Source organism: Chanos chanos, chromosome 3, assembly GCF_902362185.1.
Source record: "Chanos chanos chromosome 3, fChaCha1.1, whole genome shotgun sequence".
In the NCBI taxonomy this organism is placed as follows: Eukaryota; Metazoa; Chordata; class Actinopteri; order Gonorynchiformes; family Chanidae; genus Chanos; species Chanos chanos.
In genome coordinates this window covers 5220001-5242500 of record NC_044497.1, presented here as the reverse complement: position 1 = coordinate 5242500, position 22500 = coordinate 5220001, and the positions used below count along the sequence as shown (strand labels likewise).

The window sequence follows — 22500 nt, the reverse complement described above, 5'->3', positions numbered from 1 at the left end:
GTGCCAGGTTCCTCGCTATGGAAACGACAGTCCTACATGCCCTGAGACAGGACATGACAAACTCCTTTGACCAAAATGCTTAAGAGGTTTTACTACGGAAACACATGAAAGGTCTCATTCAAACTCCCCTATAGTTCCATCACAGCGCGCGCACACACACACACACACACACACATACACACACACACACACACACACATGTATGTGGTTTTTTTCTGCCATTCAGTCCTGCCTGCACTCGCTAGGCCTGTGTTGTTGAGACGGGTGCCCAGTGAAACCTGAGAGTTTCCATCAGGTGTAACTGATACAGGTAGAGACACAGGGGAGAGAACACAGGGCCGGCATTGATCTCTCTGCACAAAGAACAACAGAGGGAGGGAGAGAGAGAGGGAGAGAGAGAGAGCATGCAGAAAGGGAGGGAGAAAGAAAAAAAAAGAAAAGGAAGAGTGAGTAATAGGAGAGAAGGATAGAGAGAGAGAGAGAGAGAGAGAGAGAGAGGGGTAATGGCATTAGTCCATTAACATATAATACAGGAAGGAGAGTCTCTCTCTCTCTCTTTTTCTCTCTTTTTCTCTCTCTCTCTTTCTCTCTCTCTCTACTTTCTGCCAAGTTTCCCGAATTCTTTCCTGTCAGGTTAAACTAACAACTTCCCGTCAGGATGAGGAGGGTGGTCCAGAGCTCCCAGGCTACAAATCTCAACCCCCCCCCCCCCTTCTCCCTCTCTCCCTCCCGGACACACACACACACACACACGAGAAACCCTACTCCCAACATCCAGATGAAATGATTAATGAGGCCTTACAGAAAGATCTAGAAGTTAAAACGCAAAACAGAAGGGCAAAGAAGGACAGGGGCTAGAAAAAGAGAAAAAAAAAACAAAAAACAACCCTGAAAAATAAACTACGTGTTCGCCCTGGGAATCGGAGAGGTACGCAGGCATCAGCGATTAGCCAAAACTCCTCTGACTAAAGAGAATGGATTCCATTTACAAGTTTTTTGGGGTTGGCCCCAAACAAATGTTTTTCTTTCGCCATTTCAAAAACAAACAAATTGTCACGCTGTCTGGACAAGGTTTCCAAAAGGACACTGTGACAGTCTGGGCCAGTCCCAAAAAAAAGGAGTGTCCGTCCCATTCATTAGCATTTGGATTAAGACGCCAACTTTCCGTTCTTCAACGCACACACGCACACACACACACACACAAACACACACACAGAAAATGTTTGTCTGTCTAAGTCAGAGCCGAAATGGAATGACTCTGGTTCCACAGTTCTGAGAAAGAGACAGAGACAGAGAAAGAGAGAGAGAGAGAGAAAGAGGGAGAGAGAGTCCACAACAACAAAGTGAGCATCTACCACACCAATCTGAAGCAAGGACACACATCTTCTTAAGTAAACAACATGGCAAACCAGCCCTGACTCACATCGCTCCGTGTGCTGACACAAGCCTACGAAAACTATTATTACAACTCAGTCACTATGACGACCACTGCCACCAACTGTATACACACTGTACAGATGTTACTACTACGACCACTAGCACTACTACTAGAACCGCCATTACAACTGCCTTACTCAGATCCAACTCACACTACTTCTACTCCAATTACCACATTTACAACAGCCTCTAAAACAACTGTCCCAGCTGCCTCTAATTATACCAAAACTTCAGCGACTACCATTACTGCCGTAAGCACTCCGACTACTATTACTACTCCAGAAACAAAAAGCCACTTCCACCACTACTACCACAACTAAAAGGACGGTTATTACTTCTGCTCCCCAGTATTATTCCTGAGAACACTTCTACCGCCGCTAGTGCTGTTACCACAGCGGCTACAGCTAACACCGCTGGTGAAAACGCTGGATTTCCGTAAACGCTGCCCGTGCGTTTGGTGCTCGTGGCAGCGCAGTCGTCAAAGGGTGTCGGAGCAGCTGCCCTCTCTTCTCCGCAGTCAAAAAACCACCTGTCCGAACTGTCAAAAAATTTAAACCCCCCCCCCTCTACCCCCGCTCCTGCTCCCAACTCCCTCCCTAAGAGACACACACACACACACATGCGGACTCTTTCATTCAAAGAACACACATGTGAAAATTCCATCACAAATCAGCACCTCAAACAACAACACTCCAACATACCACAACTGAGGTCAAAAAGAGAGAGACAGAGAGAGAGAGAGAGAGAGAGAGAGAGAGAGAGAGAGAGAGAGAGAGAGAGAGAGAGAGAGAGAGAGAGAGAGAGAGAGAGAGAAACAGCTTTGCTTAAGGGACAGAGCTACTGAGTGCACCTTGTTAAAGATTTTTTTTCTTCTACAGAGATTTTTTTTTATTTCCATGGATTCAGTCCACTAAAAACATACCCTCTGCAAGAGACAGAGGGAAAAAATACCCAATGTGCATACGTATGAGTTTTTTAATCATTTGCCCAGGGACTTCATATGGAAATGTACTGTAGTATTCTACAGAGAGAGAGAAAAAAACCCCCCGACTAATTAAGAAACCAGGAGTACAGTTCTGAACACTCTTTCCCTGGTCTGTGTAGTGTCACAGATATATGTGTTTTAGCCTGGTTGTTTCTGGAGATGTGTGTGAGACACACACACACACACACACAGATAGAGAGAGAGAGAGAGACAGAGAGAGAGGAGAGAGCAGAAGTGACTTCATAAAGCCTTATTGTCACATAGTAGAGCCTATTCTTCCGTGTCCACTTGGGAATGGCATTGTGCGGCCCGCTGTGAGGATAAATTCATTTTGACAACCCTGCTAATTGGATAAAACGGTTCTGTGCCGCTCAGAGCCCTCTCTCACACCGCTCACATTCCATCTGCTACCCGGGCTGAAGGGAGGACAGGAAAGAAGGATAGCAGAAGGGAGGTGGGGGGGGGAGGACTGAGTGGGGGTGGGGGTGGGGGGGGTGGTGTGTTAGAGCCTTCTGAGGAGCTGAGCCGTTGAATATTTATTACCACCCCCCCCCATCCTAAACCCCCCCTCCTCTCCCTTCACCCCATTTACGTCCTTCCACCCCCCCCCCCCCCCCCCCCACACACACACACACACAAGCCCTCTCCATCCCATCCCCTTCTACAGCAATCCTCAATTCTCCAAACATCACAAAGCCCCCCTTTAGATAAACACATGCGGCGTCAAGTGCGAGGACTGCCGAGGTTCCCCCGCCTGAGTGGGCCCTGGGCCCACAATGTCCCCGTCGAATAGCTGCCGCGCGGGAGGCCGGTTGCCCGGGGCGACGCTAACAGGCAGAACGCACCTTAATAGAGTGGAGACTCATTGTAAAGCAGTGAGCCGGCGCACGGACAATAACCCCGCGGCCTCCCCCCCCCCTCCCGAAAGGAGAGGCGCTTTGCTGAAGGGCCCGAGGAAGAGCTGATGGGGCCTGCTCAATGGCCAAAAAAAAGGGGGGGAGGGAGGGGTGTGTGTGTGTGTGGGGGGTGCTCAATGACAAAGAGTGGCTGAAGAGTTGGTGGAGGTGGAGTGTGGTGGGGGGGGTGTCCAGTGCCTTAGGGATTGATGTGAGATGGGATATATGTGTGTGTGTGGGGGGGGGGGGGGTGTAAGGCTGATCCATGTTAATAGAGGAGATGTCAACGAGTGAGTGAATGGTGAGAGAAAGAGAATGAGAGAGCGAGAGAGAGAGAGAGAGAGAGAGAGAGAGTGAAATGGTGAAGCAGCAGTTGTTAAAGTGGGTGCAGTAAATCTGCTTGTCGACCCTTTTGGTCGAATAATCTACGTTGGAGATGGAGAGACAACTCTCAGAGGTGGGAATCGTGGATTGAGAAAGGAAACGGGTAAACATAAAAAGCTTCACTCAGGTTCTTCAGTGTAAAAACAACTCACAGTCACTACCAACCAACCAACCAACACACCAACTATCTGATTAACAGAACTCAGTAAACCAACAAGCCAGTAAACCAACTTACCTACCAGTCAGCCAAACCGAGCTGCACACTAACTAACCAATACGTGTACCAGGCAAGAAATTCATCTTTTCAATCCGCCAAACAATCAACCAATTTACCAACTGACCAACCAACCTATCTACGCCAACTGATCAATAAATTAAACAACTTACCAGGTAACAAATCAGTCGACTAATTCACCAACCAAAGCACCTACTAACCAATCAGTCAACTAGCCAACCAACCAATCAAACAATCGAACTGTCTAATCTATCATCTATTCATCCAAACAAAGTCATTCACCAAAGTTATTAAGTAGCCAAAAACGCCACATATCATACCAAAAAAAAAAAAAAACAGTATATCAAACTACAAAACAATGGACATTCCACATTTTATCTTCCATGTTCATCTTCATATTTCTGATGTTATATGGTTTCAAAACCAAAACCATCGGTGAACGGTTCGACCAGGAACCGCTGAGGCGTGTGGTTCAAACGACAGAAAGACACTGGAAACCAGTCAGCCCCCCCCCCCCCTCCCCGAGGGGCCAACGTAATGCGTTCGTGAAAAACATCACGTATTGGGACACTCTGCATAACTGAGTGTTTACCGAATTTCTGGAACGTTCTCATGACGTTCCGAAGGGTTCAGCAGGTGGACGGAGAGCAATCCAACTTCATTCAAACTCCCTGGACTCCCACAGTTCCCTACTGCAGACGGATCAACCGCTCCCATGCCGGAAAATTAAACATCAAAAGCACCACTAACAAGGTCGATACCCCCCTACACCCACACAAAAACCATGTGATGTATTAATGAACAACACCCCCCCCCCCCATACACTCCCACCCCACCCCCACCCCCTGCCTTAAAAATACAATAATGAGCAACAGACCCACTCAAGGGATTAACGAGCAAAAGATGAAGCCAAATCCAGGCTTACTAATCAATTAGGCGCTGTGACATTTACATAATTTATATAACAAGGCGGAATTAACTAGCACACGCTAATTACCGGCATTTCGGGCGCTGCGAACAGCTCGGTGACACAGCCGCATTCCCCCATTTGGCCGACTGAATGGGCTCGTCAATGGGAACCATCAGCGGGGACAAGCAGGGAATTCTCCCTAGCAGATGCTAACCATTAAATAATGAATTACTATTGACAGTGTAAGAAGCTTATCCAATTCAAACTCACATAATGATTGGAATTCTGTCATGGGCATTAATCGATAGCTATCGGCGAGACACTGCGCTTCATTGTCCCCAAAATCGCTTAGTTTGGACGAGCGAAGAACGCTTCCATGGCAACGCCTGCTTAAATAATGTGTTCCACATAGCTGATTCCTGCAATGAGCCTAGTGCGCACGCACTGTCTTCAAACGCAATTACTAACTTTTTTTTTTTTTTTTTTTTTTTGCAACCCCTCGGATGGAATCGGTCCAATCCATTAAAATGAATTAAATGCGTTTCTCAAACAGTGCTGTTGAGAAGAATAAAGGCTTCAGAATTCCTTTGTGTCAGCACGCGATGTTCATTAAGATGATGGGCACTCATCTGCACTAGGCAACTGCCAAAAATACGCATAAACACTGCAGATGTGAGTTTCTCTCTCTCTCTCTCTCTCTCTCTTCTTTTTTTTGGAACAAATCTAGGGCTTTGCTGATTGAACGCAGACAGATAAATGAAATTAATAGCACAAACTATTACCATAGTACGAAACTAGTTCGGCTGTGCTATGGACGCTGTGTGACGGCAACAGTGTGTATGTAGGAATATTCTGTGTGCGGGAGGGAGGGAGAGAGAGAGAGAGAGAGAGAGAGAGATGAGGTGTGTGGGCTGACAGTTGTTTTGTTTCTACTGTGGATCTTATTCATCACGAAGGGAATTTTACCAAACGATAGAAGTTACAGCATAAACTTAAACTGAGTAATTATTCCCAGAGCAAGCATCGAGAGAATGAGCTACCAGAATTCCTCCTTACAAATCACAACTAACACACACACACAAACAAACAAATCACACTCCAAAATAAAACTTACATTAAAAGACACACACACACACACACACACACACACACGACTCACTAAACTAACTCTACTCCTGACTGTACTGTTAAGATAAAACACACACACACACACACACACACACACGACATTATTAGAGCCCCTTAAGTGTAACTATATATGCCACAGTCTATATGTGCACACAGGGCGTTTTGCGTGTTAAGTTTGGTGCCGTGCGGATGGGTGGGGGCTTTTGGGGGGGTGTAGATGAGGAGAATGGCCCATAAAGCCCTGGCAGCCCCTCCATAAGCGAGAATGGAACCAATTATAAATCAGCTGTGATTTCCCCACACTCTTCAGCAGGAGCTCAGAAAGCTGTGACTGCCTGTTCGCTCGCCAGCCTGTCTCTCAGAGCCCAGGAGAGGGGGGGGGGGGAGAGAGAGAGAGAGAACCTGAGAGACTAACCATGTAATACCACAGTAACTACACATGTATAAGAGCCTTATAAGGCACTCATATGTGTGATAAAGCACTGTTGCTTTGGTGAATCACTCTAAACATTACCAACTCAATGGAGATAAACAAAACAAACCGAACCAAAACAACAGAAGCTACATTCGAGAGTAAGAATGTGCCTCCGGTGGTCAAAACACACACACACACACGCACATGCAGACACACACGCACACGCACATACACACCCCACGCACGGACACACACACACACACACACACCCAAACACGCACGCACGCACACACATACATGCACACGCACCGACACACACACACACACACACACAAACAAGTGCCACCCTTTAAAAAGAAAGAAAAGAACTGAAAAGAAAAGATCTGCAGAGCACATTTGAACTGGCCAAGTTTAGCCCTGACAGAGGCACTCGCGTGGAGAGTAAACACCTGCAGTGTCCATAACCACAAAGTTTGTAGACACGTCAAGGCTAACGCCAACCACAGAAACAAACAAACACCTCAGACCACAACACAATACAGTGCCGACAGCTTCCGAAAACTCTGGAACCTCCCGCTATGCTCCTGACACTGAGGTCAGAGCCCAGTCCATCTGGAGAGAAAAGGAACCAACCACTCTCCACACTCAAAACGTTACGGAAACACTCTAGCCAACTCCGCACGAGGCCTGTTCCGCGCGGGACTGACCCAATGCCGACATGGACCAAACGCAGAGAGAACGTTTTTTTTAAACTACTCCAAAAAAGTAGCGCTCAAGATCTTACTTTAAACGTTTTGAAGTCTCTCTGAACGCACAAATGAGCTGCTGTTGACCTTTCAAAAAAAAAAAACCTTTCGTTTTAATCTGTACGATGAGATTCTTCACCTCCACAGAGCAAATTATCAAGAGACACAAATCACATGAGTCAAAAGGAAAAACAAATTCATTTTTTTTTTCCCAGAAACCTCAAAACCCGCCGAGGGCAAGCACCTACCTCTAATCGACACGTAGTCGTCTGTCGACAGACACCAGGGGTGAACCCAGGAGCTCCGTGTGTGTGTGTGTGTGTGTGTGTGTGTGTGTGTGTGTGTGTGTGACGTGCAGAGTGTGTTTAAAAGCCGGGGTGTGATGGGTTTGAGTGTGTGAGCTCCTACAGCTCAAACGTGAATTAGCGAGAGGGTGTCGACCACCGCGGAGGTAGAGCCCCTGCGTCGCCCTATGGCTCAGTCTAACGGTCCTTAAGCTTTGTACAAATATCTACTGTGCACACACTGCGCTGTTTGTCTGTACACACTGACTGCTTACTTAACCAGTGTCTGGAGTCTGTCACTGATCCCACGTCTCAGTGTCAAACACACTCACACAACCTGCAAAGAATGCGTGCGCTTGAGTGTGTGTGTGTGTGTGTGTGCCTGTGTGTGTGTGTGCACGCGCAACTGTTGATTTACCACTGTACGTCAGTAAACCAACCACAGATAATGATGTTCATAACCAGAATAAAATGGCCGATGAAAGACGGACCCAAGCATTACTGATGATATTTGTCTTTCGCTAAAGACGCACGCCTCCCTGTTTGGTTAAAACACAATCCGTCGTGACTACCTGAACAATCGCTCAACTACAACGCGTTAACCGCCCCCCCCCCCCCCCCCGCCCAGCCCCCACCTTTTCTCTGCCTCGCACAGTAACCTCTGCCTGTCTGTTTTTCCACATTACAGGTAACAAATGGGCCCCAGGCTTTAGCGTGGCCTCTGCCTGTGCATTCTGGGAAGATGGAGGACCGGCCATCCAGGTGTCAATGCGCTGTTAATGGGCTGGAAATTTAAAAGCTTATGCGGACCCTGGCGCGGCCTTAATGGAGTGTGTGTTTGTGTGTGTGTGTGTGTGTGTGTGTTTAACATCTGAGACACACGAAAGCTGTTCCTCACCACAGAATACTACTCAGACCTGATGCCACGAGCAGCTCTGTTCTGTACGTCTAACCTTTTGAGGCCGTGGGTTTGAAATCAAAGAGGGGGACATGTTTAGAAACAGGAGAATGACACACAGCACATTCCTTTATAAAGAGATAATCCTGATTGGAGAGCATCTTCACACACACACACACACACACACACACACAGAGAGAGCTCCAGCAGCCCGCAGATTGGTGCCTGGAGGCTGTTTTGACTGCATGAACATACCCGCTGTAGCAGACATGAAAGCCTGCCCTGAGGACGGTGTTGTTTTTTTTCCTCCTTTTGTGAATTAAGAGAAATGTTACACCCACTAAGAAAACAACACGCCTTTCCAAAAAAAAAAAAAAAACCCTCGCCAACCCCGTCGAGCTCCCGGCCAGAACCGTCCAGCCCTCCGAATCGGAACCAGAAGGCGACCTGGAACGTTCCCGGAACACGCTGATTCCATCCTCCAAACGTTCCCTCGCCGTGGCAACCATCAAAACAAAGCCCGAAGCTTTAATTAATCCACGCTATCACGGCACACGGGCCACAGCGCCTGCATTATCTAAAAGTTACGGCGAGCACTGGGCGTTCAGTCGTAACTTGTCAGCATAACCCGCTTCAGTCGAATGTGGTGTAAACCAAACACCCCATGCATGTTTTGGGAACCCGGATAAAGAAATAAGAGGCATTTGTGTTCGAGAGAGAGAGAGAGAGAGAGAGAGAGAGAGAAGAGAAATAATCGACGCAAACACACACACACATGCCAGATACCCCGATATTCGATACCCTTATCCAGGCCTCTAATGTGCGTCAAGCCTTTTGGCCGTACGGAGGCCCAGACAAGTTCTGGTTGCCGAACTGAGGGATACCTGTTACAGAGAAAGAATTTGGCACTGTGAGGACATGTCAGGGGGAATCAGTGCATCCATCTGTGCAGAGCTAATAGCACCCTCCATCACAACGCTCTGACCAAATAAGGCCAAAGCACCGTGAAAGCCAACGAGACAATCAGACTGGAATCAATTATGGAATAACTTTGATCTGCCCGACCGTCCATCATCAACCAAAAAAAAAAAAAAAAAGAAAAAGAAAAAAAAAAAAGAAAGAAATCAGCTACCAAACAGAACTGCTCCAGGTTTTACGGACAGACTGCCAAAGGTCTGAAGAACACTCTCTAAATGCAGCTGTTTTTTTTTTCCCCAACCATTAAACAACTGCCAACATTCCTGTTGTTGTATTAATAAGTATTTTTATTATTTAAGGCAACTTGCTCTGAGTGTAATCCAAGTAACAAAAACGGCACCTGGGGTCTGAAACTTGACCCCCCCCCCCCCTCTCCCCCTTATGGCTGTTAACCCCAGTCTGCTCTCTGACATCCTACAGCGTGGTACATTCCTGAATTAGACTTAAATAAAAAATCTAAAACAACCTCAACAACAACAACAACAACAACACAACTTATGATTTAACTTCCAATTCAGTTACTGAAGTAGTCATATAAGTTTATCTTAGCAGAACCAAAACTGAAATTTAACCACAAACTTAATTATGAAGAAAGAAAGAAAGAAAGAAAGAAAGATGTATTTCTGAACAATTTGTATGAAGTTCCTCATTACGCTTTCACGGGTATTTTTATTAATAGAGTTAGTCTTGGTTAAACAGTAGTACTAATTAGTAATAAAACAGTGTATATATAAAACAACTGAAAATGTTTGTTTCTTTTGCGCATGTCTGAAAAGGTACAGATATAAATATAAAATAATGTCAGTTAAAAAATAAGTATATGTGTACGCAGTTTTTGGCACGATCAAGTTAGGGGTATAGTTCTTAATGTGAACGACCACCGTGGAACGAGGCCTGCAAAGCTATGCTGTCCCGCGTTATGACGAAATATTTCAGATATTACTGTGAACATCAGAGCAGATCATTAAACGACATCTTCGTGTACTGAACAAACTCAGTTTTCTCAGAGATCCGCAATAACTACTCTATAAACACGTAATCACTTTAAGCTCTTCTGCCTTTGTAGTAGCATCGGGGAGCCAAGAGGGTCTACATCACCCTGTGCGTGCCCCAGCAGAATTCCGCGTTTGCTCACTCTAAACTAAACATGTTAAAGGGAGAAAAACGCTTCTACTGTATTTACTAAACAACCAAAAAAGAAAACAAAACTATACTCCTTCTTTTTATGTCCTTTACAAGGCAAAACATGGATTTAACGAGAGCACGTCGACACACAACAAACCCATTTGTTGTTGAAGTTAGCTAGCGCTCGCATCAAGTTGGGGACTGTGTACGCTGCAAACTCTTACAATATAAGACATAGTTATCATGCTCGTGAAACAAGAGCTTTGAACACAACTGTTGTATATAATCGCAGTTATATAGACATGCAAAACGTGAGTTATTCTACTAATGTTCTACCCTAGTATCGAAAAACAAGCGACATTTGGACTTACCAAAAAACGTGCGGTATTTAGAGCTGAGTCCACTTCTTTTCGGGTAGCGTTTTACCGCACTTTTAACACAGTTAGATCCAAAAACGACCGTTTTTTTTCTCTTTTCTCTTCCCTCTAAAGCGCTACAGCTTCAGTAATTTACTGCGGAGGCAACGACATTTTCTTGGGCTCCCCAACTTCTCACATTGAAAGGCCGTTTTTGGATGACTGCGCTCTCAAACAATTCTCCCTTTAGCGACGCCTTTTCGGGCCCTCCCACTTCCCAAGAAGGGGGAGGGACCTGAACAATAGGATTCGTTCCCAAAATCTCAGAGCGCTCAATGCGTGCCTCTCCTAAAGAAGTGTAGTTTCACTGAACGTCTTAGGTGAAATTTTGCCGACATGCGTGTCGTGGAAATAAATGTCCTTTTAATATGTATACCTGTCTTCGCTTATCTCACAGCTTTGAAAAAATATATTTAAAAAAAAAAAAAAAGTTCTTTAAGTTTTGTGAGTAAGGCAATAGGTAGCCCCTCCCCCTCTCCCCGTTACCTCGTCTGTTCTCCCTGATTTGGTATGCGTTAGTCCCCACAGGGTTTGTATTGACCCTCGTCTATTGAAGCCCGTAGGCCAGGCGCAGCTGTGCCGTGTTGTGCGGGGAAAAAGGCGCAGTCAGACGCCCCGTGCTCTCATACTACAGCGATCACAGCAAGAACCCCCGCGTGTTTCTCTCTCTCTCTCTCTCTCTCCTCACTCACTCACTCTTTCTCTGGAATTTCTCTCTCTCTCTCTCCCTGGCGCAGTGGTTCAATCAGCGCACTTTGAAATGTGAGGCCAACGGGCGCATTGGTACGCAGTTCATTAATAAACGACCATTCCAGCAGAGATCACACGATCACAGGCGCACTTGGTGGCGAAACGCCAGTGAAAGACCTCCCAGCATTCCTTACCTGAGGTCTTTTCTCTCGATTCCGCCGGTTCTCAATTACCGCCGTATTCCCGTTTGAACGACACCTGTGGATCTTCAAGTGTGTGTGTGTGTGTATGTGTGTGTGTGCGTCCGTGCGTGCGCGCGCGCGTCCTAGCGTGCGTGAGTGTATGCGTGCGGGTTTGTAGGGAGGCACTGTGTGTGGTTGGTCTTGCCCGGTTCTTGCATGCCAGGAAGAAACCACATGTTTTTCTTCTTGGTTCGCCTGGCGAGAGAGAGATGATGTTGTACGAGAGGATGAATTAAACTTTCATACTCATTAGCTCAGTTAGACTTTTTTTTTTCCTCTACCATGTGTATACAGCTGCATTGGACACACACACACACACACACACACAGCAATTATGGTCATCTCAATACATTTCATTGTACATCCTAATTGAGCCTTCTGTCACATTGCAGATGGGTGGACAGGTAACCTGGCACTCATCAGAAAAAGAGAGAAAAAAGAAAGAGAAAAAAAAAGAAAGAAAGAAAGAAAGAAAGAAAGCTCTATTTCAGGCTTTGGGTACAGAGGGTCACTGTGTCTCTTGGAGTCATGGATTTTTCCCCCTGAAGACCCTTATACGTCTGAGCATCTACCCACACGATGGACCTTATTCCTCCATTTCTGCCCAAATGTTTGTTTTGAACAGCAGGACGTAATAATTGCTTTAGTTACGCCCTGTAACTGTTGTTATTACATTGTTCTGGTTTCCTAATTTTCAGGTTCTGAGTGGCTGTGAAATGTCGGGCCGAGGAAGACAGTCGAAAGTTCTCTGTTTTCAACCGTAATGATGTGTAATTATTTCACACAACACAAAGACAAATAATTACACAACATAAGGAGTGTAGTAATTACTGTCGCTGAGGTTTATGGTTTATTTTTTTGTGGTTGGAGGTTGAGGTTTTTCAGGTGTAAATGGATTCATTTCACCTTCTATGTCATGAACCTTTGGATGCTTAGAAGTATCTGTTCAGCGCAACAGGTTCTCCCTCTCTCTCTCTCTTTCTCTCTCTCTCTCTCTCTCTCTCTGTGTCACACACACACATACACACACACACACACACACACACACACACACACACACACACGCACTCTCTCTCTCTCTCTCTCTCTCTCTCTGTCTCTATCTCTCTCTCTCTCTCCTCTCTTCATGGTTTCTGTGGTAAAGTCTTTGAAATGTGTGGAGGGTGTGAGGGGGTGTCTGTGGTCTGAGAATACTTTGCTAAAATAAAAAACAAGGGTGAGAGAACTCTTACTTCGCTCTTTTTTTTATGTTGGCATGTACATAAACAAATCATTTGTTTGTCTTCTCAGGGAAGCCAGATTTATCTGTTTGCGTATGGCTAAAACCAACACTAGCAGTATATTATGACTGGCAGGTGACTCAGATTTGGTTCATGTCAGTGAATTAACTATTAATAAACTAAATGAACTAAATTTTAATTATTTAGTCTTTAGCTATTTAAAATGAGCAAATGGTTCATATGGTGCAAAAAAAAAATCTAAAGGTTCTGTTCGAAATGTACACTAGCCCCACATGAAGGTTAGCAGTAAAAAAAAACAACAACCTCACTTTTCATTACCTTTCATTAGTGAAAGGAAATGCAAAAAAAAAAAAAAAAAAAAACCCTCTATAATTGAACTGAAATGCGTAAGCTCCATTTAACTGCCTCTCTTCATGCCATCATCTTGGATGAAGGTTTTGCCAAAGGCTCTGACACTGTAAAATGGCTATAGACTCTTTCCATGCATTCACAGTCCAAGGGCTCTGTTCTCGCAGTAAAGAAATGGAAGGCGTTCAGTACGGACATGCACCCCCCCCGCCCCCCCCCCCCCCCCCCCCGTGAGTCGTGCTGCATTTGGAAGGTGTGTGAGCACCATCAACGCTGCTGTGGTTTGCCAGTGTTTTTGGAGACTTATGAGGCTGTCAGCGCATAGCCTGGACTTTGGCGGGTGGGGAGGTTGGAGAGGTGGGGTTTGGGGGGGGGGGGCTGAGGGTGGGGTGGGGGTACTCAAATGCACACTGCCCCCCCTCCCCCCCTCCTCCTCCTCCTCCCTAGCTCTATGCTCTGTAGGCTGAATTAGGCGCAGACAAAAGGCTTTGTGGCCTAGCCATGAAAGGATCATTACCCATACTGCACCTCCAGAGGCCAAGCCTGCAGGGGATAACCTCCCATAATGCCTCTGTCCCAGCAGGCTGCAATCCCAGCATGCACTGCTCTCTCTCTCTCTCTCTCTTATTGGCAACCCCCCCCCCCCCCCCACAACCCCCCACACCCCTCACCCTCGCAGTTTCATTAAAGGCCTCAGCAGATTGTCATGTAGATCATTAGCGTTGAGATTATAAAAAAAAGTGAGGGAAGAGAGAGAGAGAGAGAGAGGGAGAAAGAGAGAGAGAGAGAGAGAGAGAAAGAGAGAGAGGGAGAAAGAGAGAGAGGGAGAGAGGCAGAAAGAGAGAGAGAGAGAGAGAGAGAATCACAGCCCTGCCAAAACGATTCACGTCAGCCGCCCAAGGCCCCATTTTTCACACTTTTTTTTTTCTTTTTAGTTTGAAGCTTGACAGTGTTTGACACTTTGTGAGAAGTTTTGGGGGTGCTGAGTGAGTGTGTGTGTGCGTGTGTGTGTGTGTGTGTGTGTGTGTGTGTGTGTGTGTGTGTGCGTGGCAACAGTGTATGTGTGTGGGACATTCATGCAGGGTACAGTTGTGAGAGATGTGTGGAAGCCTATGGTTTGTGATTGTGTGTGTGTTTGTGAGTGTGTGTATGTGTGTGTGTATGTGTGTGTGTGGAGTCAGTGTCTCCTTGCCACTGCTTGATACCTCATTATTCAACATTGCCGCCATGGCAACGACCTCTTTACTCACAGTGTCCTGCTGACCTTAGCAGCTGTGTCACTTCCTCAGAGTGACAAAACGGAGAAAGAGCCACACAGCACTGGACTCTCTCTCTCTCTCTCTCTCTTTCTCTCTCTCCCTCAGAGACACCCCATACCTGCCTAACCCTCAGAAAAATGTACGCCTACATACTTCTAAATGCTGTTGCGATCACCGAAGCATAGAGTAACTTAAAAAAAAACAACAACAACAAAAAAAACAAATGCAACAAAAAACAACACTGTTTAAATGCCTTAGTGTCGCCCACCAACTGAACTACACAAACATACAGCAGATAATATGACTCACCACACACACACACACACACACACACAAGCACACACGCCAATTTGTAACACAAAACAAAATGCAACTAAACATATACATATAGGCACACACATATTCATATTGTATGAGTGACCTAAAATCTATGGCATCCCCCTTAGAAAAAACAAACCAATAAACAAACACATACACGCCACTGAAACTTTTAACCAACCACCACTACCCCCCCCCCCCCCCCCCCACACACACACACCCACCCATCCCCATCAGCTCACAGGCAGACAGACTTTTCATAAAGCAAACCCACATAGCGATGCATAGATGAAAATTCCTCAGAGAAACCTTCTGATCCAAGGCCTTTGGCACTGGTGTGCTTCATTTCCTGAGGAATTACAGACATTATTATCTTTGAATAGGAAGAGATAGAGCGACAGCGAGAGAGAGAGAGGGAGAGAGAGAGAGACAGAGAGAGAGAGAGGGAGAGAGACAAAAAAGAGCAATATGTAATATAATCATTGTATTGTTATTATCCCTCTGTGATTGTGCTGGAAGGATCCGGGCATATGTGCATGCCTGTGTGTGTGTGTGTGTGTGTGTGTGTGTGAGTGTGAGATAGAGAGAGAGTGTGTGTAGAAACTGTGGCAGAGTTGGATTGGGTCGGAATGGTAACTCGCTCCAGATGCTTCAGACGGGCCTAATTGGACCTGGAGCCACTCAAATCCCGTCGCTGTTCAGCCCGGCCCAGCACAGCACAGGACCGGATAGCATTTCAGTGCAGGTCCTGACCCCATCTGGCCTGGGTTTGGCCTGGGCTTAGACCGGGTTAATGACCATTCTCATCTTACCAAGACAAGATTACATTTCTCAGTTAAATATCCAAAGACATAAATGTGTCTACGTGCTAACACAACGTACTAACACTTGGGTCTACGAAGCTGAAATAACTTTAAACTTACTGTGAGCTCCTTTAAACGCATCTGCTAACGTTTTTTTTTCTCAATCTTTTTTTTTTTTTCTCCCAGAACGAACAGATAGAATTATTCAGATAAGGGTTCTATTTTTGGACGCTGGACATTTTTAAGATGTCTGTGGGGTCTGAAGGGGCCCGGCATGGGTCGACAAACGAGAGAATTTCACTTTCAGAACTTCTGCAAAACAAACGGCACACACGCGGAACGTCCGAGAGACCATCCGTACCAAACTCCTCGCGCGTCAGGTTGAAATGAGCAGTTACGGGATCTGGAGGTTGAGGAGTTCGCGCTGATGGACGGTTGCCGTGGAAATGGGTGGGTGCGTAGTCCGAAGGAGGACTTAAGGCGCGTTTTGGAAGGCGTCGGGGGACGAGAGGAGAAAAACGGTTAAGGTTTGACGTCTTTTTTTTTGTTTTCTGGCTGGCTTTCCATCAGCGCACCTGGTTTTACCATACACTTTCACCATCTCCTCCTTCACTCAGTCATTCATCTTAATCCGTATGCCTGTCTCTCATTTGTTTCCCCTCCCTGTCTCACCCCCCCCCCCCTTTCCTCCCCCTCTCTTCCTGCTCTCTGCCTTTGCCAGACGGTCATAATTAACAGGGAAAGCGATAGTCCCCATGGTCCTCTGGCTCTCCACTACTCTCCCTGAACACTCCCTCTCTCTGTGTGTGTGTGTGTGTGAGTGTGTGTGTGTGTGTGTGTGTGAGTGTGTGCGTGTGTGCGTGTGTGCGCGTGTGTGTGTGTGTTGGTATGTGAGTTATTGAAAGTACCCCTGTGTGTGTGTGTGTGTGTGTGTGTGCATGCATACATTTCTGTGTATGAAAAAGTACCTCTACACAAGCGTGCATGACTGTGTGTGTGTGTGTGTGTGTGTGTGTGTGTGCGCCTCCCTCCACTCTTGGCCTCCATTACCTTTCTCCTCAATGCGTCTTTATGTTCAGTGTCAGCAATGGTACATGATCTCACCCTGAACAGAAAACGTAGTCAGAGTGAGTCCTCACACACAACCTTAGACCAACAGTTTACACGCAAGCCCAATTACCTCCAGAGCCGTACACTAAGTCTGAGAGTATGCGCCCCAGGCGTCTGGAACTCTCCAGTCTCTGTGTGTGTGTGTGTGTGTGTGTGTGTGTGTGAGTGTGTGTGAGTGTGTGTGTGTGTGTGTGTGTGTATGTGTATGTGTGTGTGTGTGTGTGTGTATGTGTGTGTATGTGTGTGTATGCTTGAGATATTCAAATACTGGTAACTGGTACCAACTGGTATTTTGTAAAATGGAGTCATGAGATGTGAGTATGTGAGTATACATGGATACATATAAATCTGAAATGTATCTAAAATGCAATCGTTTATTGGAAAGAGGTTACTATTAAAAAGACTATGGTTCATTTCTGACCTCATCATAAAATCTCTCTAGATTTAATCTCAAATAGTGTAGCTACATAAAAACATTTTGAAATTACTGACTGACAGAGGACTGCCATAAGGAAACTTGAGTGTCACATCACTTTTGAAACTGACTTTACTATCTGTGAACTGGAGCCAGTTTCAGACAAGTGTCTTGTTTGTGCTGTAGATGAGGGTATGGAGTATGCTGGTAAGGACAGAGAGAGAGAGAGAGAGAGAGAGAGAGAGAGAGAGAGAGAGAGACAGACAGGCCATCTTAATGGCATCTCCTCTTGACTTCCCCTAGCTGTGCTCAGTAGAACATTGGGGTTGTTCCAGAACTGATAAGAATTCCACTGATCTGTATCTGTCACTCAGAGCGAAAGGCCAAGCTACACAGAGAGCAACGCAGATTCACTATCACAAATAAACAATCGTCACAGACTCCCTCTCTCTCTCTCTTTCTCAATCACACACACACACACACATTTACAAACTAACTTTTTCTGGTACATGTAAGCTGTGATCACGTGAGATGAAATGTATGAATATGATTCATGAATACGAACAATGATAAATATGACTCTCTCAGATAAGTGCTGTGTGTGTAATTAGTCAGTTCACGGTAAATGACATGTGATTGTCACGTATACTGTTCACTTCATATTTTATTCCATTATCTTTCCCCTTTCTGAAATACTACCCCCCCTCTCTCTCCCCCTCCCTCTCTTTCTCTCTCTCTCTCTCTCTCTCTCTCTCTCTCTCTCTCTCTTTGAAACACTGTTCCTTCTTCAGCTCCAATTTGTGGAGTCCCACAAGGGGTCAGTTCTTGGGCCTGTTTTGTTTTCGAGCTGCACGTTTCCTCTCGGCCCGGTCACACGAAGCCCCAGCATCTCTCCCACTTTTCCTGTTGATGGAGTTTAAAGCTTTTTTTCTTTATGTTCTACAGATACAGATAAAGAACAGAACAGAACAGAACAAGAGCTCTTCTCTCCCGCTGACTGACTGACTGACTGACTGACTGAGTGAGTGAACGAGTGAGTGAGTGAGTGAGTGAATGAGTGAATGAGTGAATGAGTGAGTGAGTGAGTGACTGACTGACTGACTGAGCGAGTGACTGACTGACTGACTGACTGAGTGACTGACTGAGTGAGTGAGTGAATGAGTGAGTGACTGACTGACTGACTGACTGAGTGACTGAGTGAGTGAGTGAGTGAGTGACTGACTGACTGACTGACTGACTGACTGACTGACTGACTGACTGAGTGAGTGAGTGAGTGAGTGAGTGAGTGACTGACTGACTGACTGACTGACTGACTGACTGACTGACTGAGTGAGTGAGTGAGTGAGTGACTGACTGACTGACTGAGTGACTGACTGAGTGAGTGAGTGAATGAGTGAGTGAGTGACTGAGTGAGTGAGTGAGTGAGTGAGTGAGTGAATGAGTGAGTGACTGAGTGAGTGAGTGAGTGAGTGAGTGAGTGAATGAGTGACTGACTGACTGACTGACTGACTGACTGACTGACTGACTGACTGAGTGAGTGAGTGAGTGAGTGAGTGAGTGACTGACTGACTGACTGACTGACTGACTGACTGACTGAGTGAGTGAGTGAGTGAGTGAGTGACTGACTGACTGACTGACTGACTGAGTGAGTGAGTGAGTGACTGACTGACTGAGTGACTGACTGAGTGAGTGAGTGAGTGAGTGACTGACTGACTGACTGAGTGACTGACTGAGTGAGTGAGTGACTGACTGACTGAGTGAGTGAGTGAGTGAGTGAGTGAGCATAAACCGAACCGTCCAGAAACAAGTTTTACTGTACGTGCTCCAGGCAGCAGGGCACTGTTTTTCACCTTCCATTTGTTTTATCTGTCTACTCATCTTTTCTTTTTTTTCCTTATCTTTCTGAGTGTATGTGTGCATGTGCATATGTGCATGTGCGTGTGTGTGTGTGTGTTTAAAATGTATTTGATACTCTCTTTGGATAACCCAAAGGGTCTTCCTGACATAGGAAGTATACCAAGAGGCAGGAAGCAGCAGTTAGCATTAGCATGACATTCAGCAAAAAAAAGTCAAAAGGTCCAAATAAGGAAACTGGAGAGATTTCCTATTACACTGTCTGGAGTTTAGATCAAGCTGAGAAATCTACCATAACATTCTTTGGGCCTATGCATTGTCATTTGCATATGTCCCATCATCCTTTACCAGTATTATATCTCATTTTGTGTTATAGTTTGAAAATAAAAAAAAAAAACATATCTAGGTGAAGTGGGTTTTTTTTTTTTTTTTTTTTTTGGCTTCAAAAAAAGTTTTTTTCAAATGGTCATAAGCAACTGAGCTTTTTTTTGTTTAAACAGTATAAATACTTTCCTTTGAATTCAAATGAAAAGTCATAACAAATAGAGGTTAGATAAACTGATCTTTGTTCTGGTAAACTGATATTTCTCTGGTAAGTGCCATTAGGGTCTCTGTGTAAGCTGGGTGTGTTTTCAGAGTGAGTAAAAGATAGAAAATGGGCAAGAGAGAGAGAGAGAGAGACAGACAGACAGAGACAGAGACAGACAGAGACAGTGTGAGAGAGAGAGAGAAAATGTTGGGTACACTCGAGCCAATAAAATTGTTTTTAATAACTGAGAGGGGGATGTCTACAGAGTGAGTCAGCTAAAGAGAGAGGGAGAGAGAGAAAAGCTGTTCATACGTGCAAGCAGGGAGTGACAAAATGTCCGTCAGAATAAAACAGCAACAGTTGTTTGTCTTGTTTCCCAGCGGTTAAATTCCAAACCTGAAGAGTCACAAAAATCAGATCTTTCTGCTGAGAGACCTTCTCCGCATATTGATTTTACTGTCCGTGAGCGGTCTGTCATCGACGGGAAATGAATTCTTATAGTCTGAGTGCTGCTGGTGTGTGTTATTAAACTTTCCCCTGAGAGGAGTCATGTTTTGAATCCCAAAAGCCTCAGGTGATGGCGTGGGCGCGTAGGCAGAAGGACAAAAACAAGCGAAAAAAACCCGTCCTCGCTTTGTGCCACAGCCGGAGACACAGAGACACGGAGAATGAGGGTCCCGACTGCAGACCCAACGTAAAGGGAGTCTTTGAGTGAAATGGAGTCTAACGTATTCGTAATGACAGAAAAGGGAATAAGGGAATGCGTTGTGTCTGACTGTGACGATTAACAAACCAATGGCTGTGCCGCTAGCCGCCTGGCTAGCGAGCTATCGCTGCAGCCTGTACGAACAGTCCTTCGTGAAGTACAACCCAAGCACAAATAACATGTATTTCGCTTGTGACCATGAAAAACAACCTTAATACGGCCTGTAAAAGCCCCTTCATCTGCACGCGTGAGGGTTAGCTATAGTAAGTCGTATGAGCGTTTCTAGTGATTAGCTTTAGAAGAGCAGCCGCTATTTAGCTTTAGTATCCACACTCTGTGCAAGCGATACTGCACTAATCCACAATGTGAAAAACTGTGTTAAGTGTCTGTGTTAAGTGTCAGAGGTGAGTGTTCAGCATCATTTACACAGAATGAAGTGGCTGAAACTAGAGAGAGAGAGAGAGAGAGACATCAGCATGGCTCGCTGGTTATCCCATGCACAGAGCTCAAAAAAAAGAAAGAAAGAAAGAAAGAAAAAAACTAGAGAATCGGTCTCCAGACTAAAATGTCTCGTGAGCACTTGAGGCCTGACTCCCTGGGATTCATAATACAGAGGGCTGACCTGCTATTTTAAGTCATCCCCGCCTCAATTGTTTTTATTTTCAGACCGAGCGAGCAAGCGAGAGAGAGAGAGAGAGAGGGAGTGTGTGTGTGTGTGTGTGTGTGTGTGTGTGCATCGCGGTGTAAATATTGTGTTGTGCCTGAGTAGCAGTTCTTCCTGCAGTCCCTGTTACAGCGCATTGACCTGTTTATTTTCCCTCAAGACGGACGAGTTCTTATCAAATAAGCAGCCCAAGCTCCACAGCCCTCTGCTCTGCTTTCTCTCTCTCTCTCTCTCACACACACACACACACACACATACACACATACACACACGCATACACACACACACACACACACACACACACATACACACATACACACACATACACACCAACACACATACACACACACACACACACACACACACACACACGCATACACACACACACACACACACACACACACACACATACACACACACACGCATACACACACACACACACACACACACATACACACACACACACACACATACACACATACACATACGTACACACACACACACACACAAACACACACACATCATGACTCATCATTCACACATTTCGTAGAGGTACTTCGCCATGCGCACACATGCACACACACACACACGCACGCACACACACACACACACACACACACACACTTGCTGACTCTCAAATCTACTACGAGTTCACAGCTCAGATCATTTAGCCCCTGACACAGACCCTCTCTGTTAACACACACACTGGGACTCCTCACACACACACACACACACACACACTGGGACTCCTCACACACAAACACACACACACACACACACATTGAGTTTCACGCTGAGAGATAGTGCACGCAGACACACAGAGGGATGTGTCTGGGAGCAGTGACAGACATCAGAGCGTAGGCCTGGTGATCTGTGTAGCAATAACAGAGAGAGAGAGAGAGAGAGATAACGGATGAGGGAGAAGGCTGAGCCTGAGGAATTTACGAGCCTGACAGGAGACACACAAGGGTTTGATGTATGGGCTGCATAGTTAAGAGCTCTGTTTTTTTTTTTACCTCCCTCTCCCTCTCCCTCCTTCTTGGTCCCCCTCTCTCTCTCTCCCCTGTTGTCTGTCTGTCTGTCTGTCTCTCTCTTTCTCCCTCTCTCTCTCTCTCTCTCTCTCTCTCTCGTTGGATCAGCAGGATAATGAGAGACACCTGGCCCCCTAAAACCTCCTCCCTGTAGTTAGCTTAAGGCACACTCTCCTCTCAGATGTCTGTGTGTGTGTGTGTGTGTGTGTGTGAGAGAGAGAGAGAGAGAGAGAGTGAGCGTGACCAAGTATAAAAATTTGTGGCTGTTTGTCTAATTGTGTGTGTGTGTGTGTGTGTGTGTGTGTGTGTGTGTGGGGATGTATGCGCATGAGCGTGTGTGTGTTTGAGAGAATGTAAAGGCATTTTTCTGTTGGTGTCAGTTACATATTGTGTGTTTATGATAAAATTATACTGTGTGTCTTTAAGTGTTTTTGCGTATGGAAGTGAGTATGT

At 45.7% G+C, this 22500-nt stretch overlaps 1 protein-coding gene across 1 annotated transcript in view; it reads right to left on the bottom strand.

The window, feature by feature from the left end:
* boc (BOC cell adhesion associated, oncogene regulated) overlaps positions 1-10966 on the bottom strand; it is a 26949-nt gene extending 15983 nt beyond the window's left edge. The window contains exon 1 of the mRNA XM_030769589.1: positions 10793-10966. The gene's annotated coding sequence lies outside the window, so the exon portion shown is untranslated. The remainder of the gene's footprint in view (positions 1-10792) is intronic.
* Between the last annotated feature and the right edge of the window lie 11534 nt (positions 10967-22500).